This window comes from Podarcis vaucheri (assembly GCF_965113315.1).
Source record: "Podarcis vaucheri genome assembly, chromosome: 13".
NCBI classification, from domain to species: Eukaryota; Metazoa; Chordata; class Lepidosauria; order Squamata; family Lacertidae; genus Podarcis; species Podarcis vaucheri.
Genome location: NC_138751.1, coordinates 36,981,700 through 36,991,044, shown reverse-complemented (window position 1 = coordinate 36,991,044; position 9,345 = coordinate 36,981,700). Strand labels below are relative to the sequence as shown.

At 46.7% G+C, this 9,345-nt stretch overlaps 1 protein-coding gene across 4 annotated transcripts in view; it reads left to right on the top strand.

Moving 5' to 3' along the window:
- Positions 1-1,803: 1,803 nt before the first annotated feature.
- The window catches only part of MPP2 (MAGUK p55 scaffold protein 2), an 83,076-nt gene continuing 75,534 nt past the window's right edge, over positions 1,804-9,345 (top strand). For 2 of the 4 annotated variants that reach the window (XR_014212741.1, XM_082194401.1), the window contains exon 1: positions 1,804-2,072. The gene's annotated coding sequence lies outside the window, so the exon portion shown is untranslated. Of the gene's footprint in view, positions 2,073-6,714; positions 6,809-9,345 lie in introns of those variants that run through there. The other 2 variants (XM_082194403.1, XM_082194402.1) reach the window with 2 other exon arrangements.

Here is a 9,345-nt window from a genome sequence, read left to right as displayed (position 1 = left end):
GACAATATATACAGTGGAAACTTGGTTCTCAAACAGCTTAGTTGATGAACACATCAGCTCCTGGATGCCAAAAACCTGGAAGTAAGTGTTCCAGTTTTCAAACATTTTCCGGAAGCCGAACATCTGACGCAGCTTCCGCTTGAGTGCAGGAAGCTCCTGCAGCCAATCGGAAGCCTCACCTCGGTTTTTGAACAGTTTCGAGAGTCGAATGGACTTCCGGAACAGATTAAGTTCGAGAACCAAGGTTCCACTCAGTGCCGGATTTACGTATTAGCTAAACAAGCGATAGCTTAGGGCCCCACTCTCTTGGGGCCCCCCAAAAAAATGTAAAGGAAAAAAATAAACCTGGATGTACATTTTCAAAATATAAGATAAAAAATAAATAAAATCAAAACTGCATACAGCAACAGTGTTTTGTGTTGTGTAGGCTCCTATGATGGAAGTAATGGGCGCCACCTGCTAGCCTGCTCCCTAAAATATCACTGGTTTGCTCTTTTCTATATATAGGGTGCCTACATTCTACCTATTTTGTTATGTGCAAATGGCTTTAGATATCTATTAGGTCCATAAATTACCATATAGCATATATTCAACACAAAAAACAGCGACAATTTGTTGTTGACAAAGGACAGCTGGACATATAAAGGGCGCCATTACCTTCAGTAGCTTAGGGCCTCATCAAACCTAAATCCGGCCCTGGATTTAGGGCAGTGGTACCTCAGGTTACATACGCTTCAGGTTACATACGCTTCAGGTTACAGACTCCGCTAACCCAGAAATAGTGCTATCTGCTCAAGAGCACCTTAAGCTGCATTACATTGGTCCAGACGCTTTGGAGGGGGTACTCAGTGAATTTTTCTAGGGAGGACGCAGGGGTACGCATACCCCTAAACATTTTGTGAATCTAAGTTTGGCCTCATTGAGAGGCAGGGTTTCAATATGAGTAGGAAAATGAGAGTACCCCTAAACTTTTTTTTTAATAGAAAAAATGCACTGCCCCTAAACATCTTTGTCCTTTTTTCCATTGACTGTATTTATTTCCCCCGATTTGAACTATGAAGAGGTGATTTTCTTGAGTCAAAATGAGAGTACCCCGAAACATTTTTTTAAAAGAAGAAAAGCACAGAAAGTTGTTACTGTTGCTTTGTAGTTGAGCTCTATATAGGCAGGCTGGCTGAACCCTTCAGCCCAGTTCTTTTCTGGGCCTGTGAATAAACAAGAGCTGTTTGAAGAACCGCTGTGTCGTTTGATATGTTCACCCACAACTTAACAGGTGGGAGAACCCAAACCCTGTTGTTGTTGTTGTTTAGTCGTTTAGTCATGTCCAACTCTTCGTGACCCCATGGACCAGAGCACGCCAGGCACTCCTGTCTTCCACTGCCTCCCGCAGTTTGGTCAAACTCATGCTGGTAGCTTCGAGATCACTATCCAACCATCTTGTCCTCTGTCCTCCCCTTCTCCTTGTGCCCTCCATCTTTCCCAACATCAGGGCCTTTTCCAGGGAGTCCTCTCTTCTCATGAGGTGGCCAATGTATTGGAGTCTCAGCTTCACAATCTGTCCTTCCAGTGAGCACTCAGGGCTTATTTCCTTCAGAATGGATAGGTTTGATCTTCTTGCAATCCATGGGACTCTCAAGAGTCTCCTCCAGCACCACAATTCAAAAGCATCAATTCTTTGGCGATCAGCCTTCTTTATGGTCCAGCTCTCACTTCCATACATCACTACTGGGAAAACCATAGCTTGAACTATACGGACCTTCGTTGGCTTTGTTGGCAAGGTGATGTCTCTGCTTTAACCCAAACCCTGCTTTTGCACAAATAAAGGCTGGTGGGACCCAGAGAAATCACGTTTACCAGGAGCGTCGCCCTTTTAAGGAGGTGCTGCCCCCTAGAGGCCGCTCCGAGGAGCGACGCCAGCCAGTCCTGAGCCTCGCCTCGCCAGATCCAGAGCCGCGGGAATTCGCAGCGGCTTCGGAGCGCAGCGACTCCATCCATCCATCCATCCCATCGCATCCCAGCCTCGCTCGCTTGCTCGCTCCTCCGACGTATCCGTCGCCTGTGCACCGAAGCAGGTGAGCGGCGGCCGCGTTCCTTTCCCTCTTTGCCTCCCCTATTCATTCACGCCGTTTCCCCTTCCTACACACCATGGAGCGTGTTTAATCAGAGCGCGCCTAACAACGTGGGAGTTTCCCCCCTGCCGGGTCTTTGATCTTCCTCCCCTCTTCTCCGTTCTACCCCCGCCCCCGCCTCCTCTAAACACACAGGTCAGTTACAACGCCATCAATTTCAGGCTTGCATTCCGCGACCCCCAATTCGGATTTTAACACCCCCCTCTTCTTGTGCGGAATAGAGACCTTCGTCTTTGATGGCGAAGACGCGCCTCTTCATTTTAAAGCTCTCGCCGACCACCCCACCCCCTAATTCTTGCCGCTAGGTCGCGGGGGGCGCCTTTCACACAGCCCCCCCAACCCCTTTATGATCTGAATATTTGCAGTGGGTCCCTTTTCTCTTCATTGCATCCTCCTCCCCGCCCCCTACTCTTGCTTTACTCCTTGCTTTTGATGATGGCTGCTGCGCGCGTGGAGATCCGGCGCTGCAATTCATTCCCCACCCCGGAACAGGAGGAGGGTGATGCCCTGGGTGCTACTGAGGGCTTTTAATCCGGTTTCTCTTTAATTATTTTTATTTTTATTTCAACTATTTAATTATTTTATTTAATTATTTTTTATTTTAATTATTTAATTATTTTTATTATTAATTAAATTTGTATACCACCCTATACCCCCCCACAGGCCATATTGATTGATGGATTGCGTTTGACCCCATCCTTTTCCCCTCTCCACGGAGCTCAAAGGGGGCATACATGGTTCTTCTCTCTCCCCTCATTTAATCCCCACAACAACCCTGTGAGGGAGGCCGCGAGCGAGCGAGCTTCACGGCCAGTGGGGATTTGAAACCTGGCCTCCTAGGTGCTAGTCCTACACTCTTAACCCATTTTAATGTATTTTTAACCTTTGCTGGAAGCCGCCCAGAGTGGCTGGGGAAACCCAGCCAGATGGGCGGGGTGCATGTTACGTCCGGGTTTTGCCGCTTGCCGCATGCGCAGACGCTCTAAATGACATCACGCGCATGCGCAGAAGCGGCAAAAAGCAACGCGTGCGTGTGCAGACGTGCCATCGCTAGTTATGTTTGCTTCTGGATGCGAACGGGGCTCCAGAATGGATCCCGTTCGTATCCAGAGGTACTACTGTATTTTAAGGAAAAAAGGGTGACATATTCAGTTCTTTCCTCCCTGGTTTATCCTCACGACGACCCTGGGAGGTAGGTTAGGCAGAGAAAAAGGCAGGGACAGAGGCAGACGGACAGAGGGGCAGAAAGAGATATTGGCCCAATATCTCCTAGTGAACTTAAATGTCTGAGTGAGGATTTGAACCCAGGTCTTTCCAGTCCTAGGGCAGATTCACACCATGCATCTAAAGCACATGAGCAACCCCCCACCCCCCAAAAAATCCTAGGAACGGGGTGGGGGTGGGACTTTGGTAACACAGCACCCTGAGCAAGGACACAATTTGGTGCTCTCCCCTCTCTCACCTTCCATTCTGCGCGTGCTCTCAGTGCCCTGGGCGGGGGAACTGAATCCGGCGCTGCTGGGAACTACAGTTCCCTGAATTCTTGTGGGGTAGCCATCTGCTTTAGACGTGTGTTGGGTGTGCTTTAAGTGCAAGGTGTAAATCGGCCTCTAGTCTGTCCCCCAGACCCCTCTGCTACCCTGGTTCTTGCTGGTGAGTATCATATCAGTATCATACTTACTATCTGGGTCTGGACAGGAACCTGTTGTCCACTAGATGCCCTTATTCTTCAACTCCAGGGGTCAGCAAACTTTTTCAGCAGGGGGCCGGTCCACTGTCCCTCAGACCTTGTGGGGGGGGGCAGACTGTATTTTGAAAAAATAAAATAAAAATGAACGAATTCCAATGCCCCACAAATAACCCAGAGATGCATTTTAAATAAAAGGGCACATTATACTCATGTAAATACACGCTGATTCCCGGACCGTCTGCGGGCCAGATTTAGAATAATATAATAATAATTTATTATTTATACCCCACCCATCTGGCTGAGTTTCCCCAGCCACTCTGGGCAGCTTCCAATCAAGTGTTAAAAACAATACAGCAGTAAATATTAAAAACTTCCCTAAACAGGGCTGCCTTCAGATGTCTTTTAAAAAGAAGATAGCTGCTTATTTCCTTCACATCTGATGGGAGGGCGTTCCACAGGGCAGGCACCACTACCGAGAAGGCCCTCTGTCTGGTTCCCTGTAACCTCACTTCTTGCAATGAGGGAATCGCCAGAAGGCCCTCGGCGCTGGACCTCAGTGTCAGGGCAGAGCAAAGGGGGTGGAGACGCTCCTTCAGATATACTGGACCAAGGCCGTTTAGGGCTTTAAAGGTCAGCACCAACACTTTGAATTGTGCTCGGAAACATACTGGGAGCCAATGCAGGTCTTCCAGGACCAGTGTTATATGGTGTTGGCGGCCACTCCCAGTCACCAGTCTAGCTGCTGCATTCTGGATTAACTGCAGTTCCGGGTCACCTTCAAAGGTAGCCCCATGTAGAGCGCATTGCAGTAGTCCAAGTGGGAGATAACCAGAGCATGCACCACTCTGGCAAGACAGTCCGCAGGCAGGTAGGGTCTCAGCCTGCGTACCAGATGGAGCTGGTAGACAGCTGCCCTGGACACAGAATTTACCTACACCTCCATGGACAGCTGTGAGTAGAAGGCGATTGGGCTGGATCCGGCCCCCGGATTTGCTTACTCATGTCCAACTCCTATCTGCCCCAGGGAGCATGCCCATTGGTCAGGGATGATTGAAAACAATAGTCTGCGGACGTATGTGTGAGATTAGCACACCTTCGCTAGGTAGATGCAAGAGAGGCAAAGAGGGAACTGGGTTGGCGCGACTCTATAGCAGGAGAGGAGAACCACCAGCGCTCTCTAGGTGGCCCTCAGATCTCTCCCCCCCCCTCAGGTTACAACCTTCACTGGTCCTGATTTGCACCCCCAAATATTTTTGCCTAGTTAGAATGAAAGAGGCGCATGTGACTGTGTGTAGAAATGAGCCTACTTACATAGGTAAAATTTGCAATTATTACTCCACCCACTTTTGGCCCTGGCCCCGCCTACCTTCCCACCCGCCCACGTGGCCCCCAAATGGTTGCCCAGAAGGGGCATGTGGCCTTTCAGCTGAAATCGTTTCCCCACCTCTGGTATTGACACGACAAGTTTCACCTGCCAAAATTCTCTCTTCTGCACAATTTTCAAAGTTGCAGATGTCCTAGCCCCTGTTGCGGTCCAGGCACAGACATTGCATATTTTTAGAAAGTTGATTAGCAAACGCGGTGTTACTTTAGTTTAGTCTTTAGTCTTTAGTTTTTAAGGGGGGAAAAGGTAAAGGACCCCTGACAGTTAAGTCCAGTCGCAGATGACTCAGGGGTTGCAGCGCTCATCTTGCTTTAAAGGCCGAGGAAGCTGGCGTTTGTCCGTAGACAGTTTTTCCGGGTCATGTGGGCAGCATGACTAAGCCGCTTCTGGCGAAACCAGAGCAGCACATGGAAACACTGTTTACCTTCCTGCCAGAGAGGTACCTATTTATATACTTGCACTGGCGTGCTTTCAAAATGCTAGGTTCGCAGGAGCAGGAACCGAGCAATGGGAGCTCACCCCATCACAGGGATTCGAACCACCGACCTTCTGATCGGCAAGCCCAAGAGGCTCAGTGGTTTAGACCACAGTGCCACCCATGTCCCATGCTTTTAAAGAAATAGTTTTAAGTATTATTTAAATCATAATAGCTTATATAGCTTTGTATATAACTCACTTGGTAAAACACGGGACTCTTAATTTCAGGGTTGTGGGTTTGAGAACCATGTTGGGGTTGGACTAGATGACCCCTGGTCCAATTTTACAATTCTATGATTCTATAATACACAAAAGTGATTTACCATGATTTCGGCATTCTAGAGGTGAAAAGGGTTGGAGCGGGGCAGGAGCAGCCGTGGCACAACCCTACAGTTTTCTTGCAAATCAAAGCTCATAAAGTAGTTAATAACAGGTTAATAACAGTTTCAGCTTAAGTACGGACCTCCGGAATCAGTTAAGTACTTAACCCGAGGTACCACTGTATTCTAATTGCAGTTTCAAGATAGTTATAAGAATGGTTGGACTGGGGGGGGGTTGTGGTGGGGGAGGGATGAGTTGCACGTTGACACCTAAAACGAATACTTAAGAATTCCCAAGGATAATAGGACTTTAAAAAGAGAGAGAGAAAAGGCAACCATTTAAGTATGGTGTTAACAAAAGTGGGAAAATAATGGAAACTAAATCTCAGCGGTTCTTTTTTAAAAAATGCGTATGAAATTTTATTTCAGCTGTGCTCTGCTCATCCTCAAAATGGCTCTCTCCATGGTACGGCTTCTGCCTGTTTCGAAAACCGCTGACAATAAAGAGGGCATTTGTGTGTTTTTCTTTGAAAACAAAGAGCCGCAAACATTGGAGCTTTCCATCAGCCTGAGTGGAGCAGGGTCTTACATAAGGGGGAATGTGGTGATAGGCTGGCAGCACAGAGCAGCTCAGCAGCCTACGATTCCCCCCTTTCCCCTCCCTCAGCCCCATGGCAGGTCCTAGCTTGTCACGTGAAATCAGGCTCCTATAATCCAGAAGGCTTCTGCTTTTGAATGGATGATGTCGGAATCCTTTTCAGCTGCTGGGGAGGGGGAAAAAGGCTGGAGGAGGCTGCTGAGTGAGTAGGTAGGATTTGTGTCTGTGTGTGTGTGTGAGAGAGAGAGCTGTTTTACGATGAGATTGATGCTTCCCTGGAGACCATGGCGGCGTAGGCACTAACCTGCTTGCAGCGCAAAAATGTCATTTTCCCCTCAATCCGGAATCCGTGCATGCTCATCCTGAGTGCGCTGCTTTCAGCCTAGATTGAGTCTGGATTGTAGCTGTCAACTTTTTCCTTTTTAAAGGGAAGTTCCCTTATTCCGAATAGGATTCCTCGCAAGAAAAGGGAAAAGTTGACAGCTATGGTCTGGATCCTGCCATCCCCAATGGTTGGGGTGGATTCAAGTTTCAAGAAAGGGGATTTTGACTAACTACCAGGTGGCGCTGTGGGTTAAACCACAGAGCCCAGGACTTGCCGATCAGAAGGTGGGCTGTTCGAATCCCCACAACAGAGTGAGCTCCCTGTCCCTGCCAACCTAGCAGTTCGAAAGCACAGCAAAGTACAAGTAGATAAATAGGTACCACTCTGGCGGGAAGGTAAAAGGCGTTTCCATGCACTGCTCTGGTTCGCCAGAAGCGGCTTAGTCATGCTGGCCACATGACCCGGAAGCTGTACGCCGGCTCCCTTGGCCAATAAAGCGAGATGAGTGCTGCAACCCCAGAGTTGACCACGACTGGACCTAATGGTCAGGGGTCCCTTTACCAGGAAGAACTTTCTGGTGGCGGAAGCTGTTGGGCAGTGGAACTGACTCCCTCGAAAACTGGTGGGCTTCACTGGTTTGTTTTTTATAGCAGAGGTTGGATGACCATCTGTCATGGATGCTTAGGTTTGAGATTCCTGTATTGCCAGGGGTTGGACTAGATGACCCTGAGGGTACCCTTGCAGCTCGATAGTTCTGTGATTCGATGGTTCCTTGATAATTGCTTGAAAGTCCACTCTTAGATGAGGTTTTCCTTTTCCTCGCTGCTCGTGCCCCAGTGAACAGAAGAGGAAGAAGTGGTGATCAGGGTGGATAAAAATCAATGATATTTTTAAAATAAATAAATCAGATTTTTAAAATGTAAATCGGATTTTTAAGATAAAATGCTTTTGGAGGAAAAATCTTTCTAAAGATAGTTTTCTGTTTAAGTTACTTTATAGTCCAAAGGCTATTCATCAGGAAATAAGGATTTGTTTTAAGTTTTTCATGTGTGCTAAAACTCAGTCTAAGTTTTTTTTAAAAAAATGTTTAACCACAACAGTTAACAAACATGGATACATATGCTATAATGTTACTGTTGTAGTTAAATAAATTGTTTAAATTGTTATGAAGGAAATGATTGTTTTTCTCCTTCCAATAAAGTACAGCAGAAAAGTTAAAACAGTTAACTTATTAAACCTCGCAATAATTTTGTAATTATCGATCTATGTATTTCTAATAGTATAACCAAGTCAGTAATTTTGGATATAACTTGTAAAAACTATTCTGAAAATTTATTAGTCCAAAAATGAAACCTTCGTCTGGTTGTAAATATTAAGATTATACCAGCAAGAATGAGTCTTTCTGTAAAAACAAACAAATAGATTTAAATCAAGTCTTACTGACTAGTGATTTAAATCATGATTTAAATCGATTTGATTTAATCCACCCTGGTTGTGATTGTGATCTTGGTACACACCCAGCCATAACATCGTGGGGCAGGTATGGATACACACACACACACACACACCACACAATGCACAGACTACCTTCATTTGTTTTCAAATGTACACATTGTGGGGTAATGCAGAATCAATCTGTAGTTTTTGGAACAAAACCAGTTCCTCAAGAAGCACTTTTCAGGGACTAAAAATACGCAAGATCTCGATGGTGTTTGGACTATGTGGAATAAACAAGTATTCAATCTCCATTGATTCTAAAATAAAATGTCTCAGCCTGCAACAAATCTCTCGCCAACCCTGGACTGCTTGTAAGTATGCAGACAGGCAGGTGGGAACTGGCTGAGAGCAGGCTGAGGCTGGTGGGGCAGTGCCCCATTTGCCCTAAGGAACCAATCTCTACCCTACTCACACACTTTCCAGTTCTCCTTGCAGTCCTCCTGTCCCTTAAGCACAGGTAAGGGCCTCATCCAGCCAGCATGTTGCTCACAGTTGTGCAGTCAATTGGTCTTAATTCTCTTTCCTTGACAATCCTCTTGTCCACTGGCAAAATTCACGAGCTCTGCTTTATGGCTGGCACATGGCGTCAGAAAACTTGTAGACAATGCCACACACTACTAAGGAAATATGCTGGAGTTTTCCTGGCACCCAGCTTTGGCTGTCTGCCCCAGAAGCAACAGGTGTTCAAAATTAGCCAGGCGCCAGGTGTATTTCGTACCTGGCTATGGTGACAGCGGTCATGAACTTAAAATACGCCTGTTTCTTGGGAGAAAAGCAATGACAAACCTAGACAGCATCTTAAAAAGCAGAGACATCACCTTGCCAACAAAGGTCCGTATAGTAAAAGCCGTGGTTTTCCCAGTAGTGATGTATGGAAGTGAGAGCTGGACCATAAAGAAGGCTGATCGCTGAAGAATTGATGCTT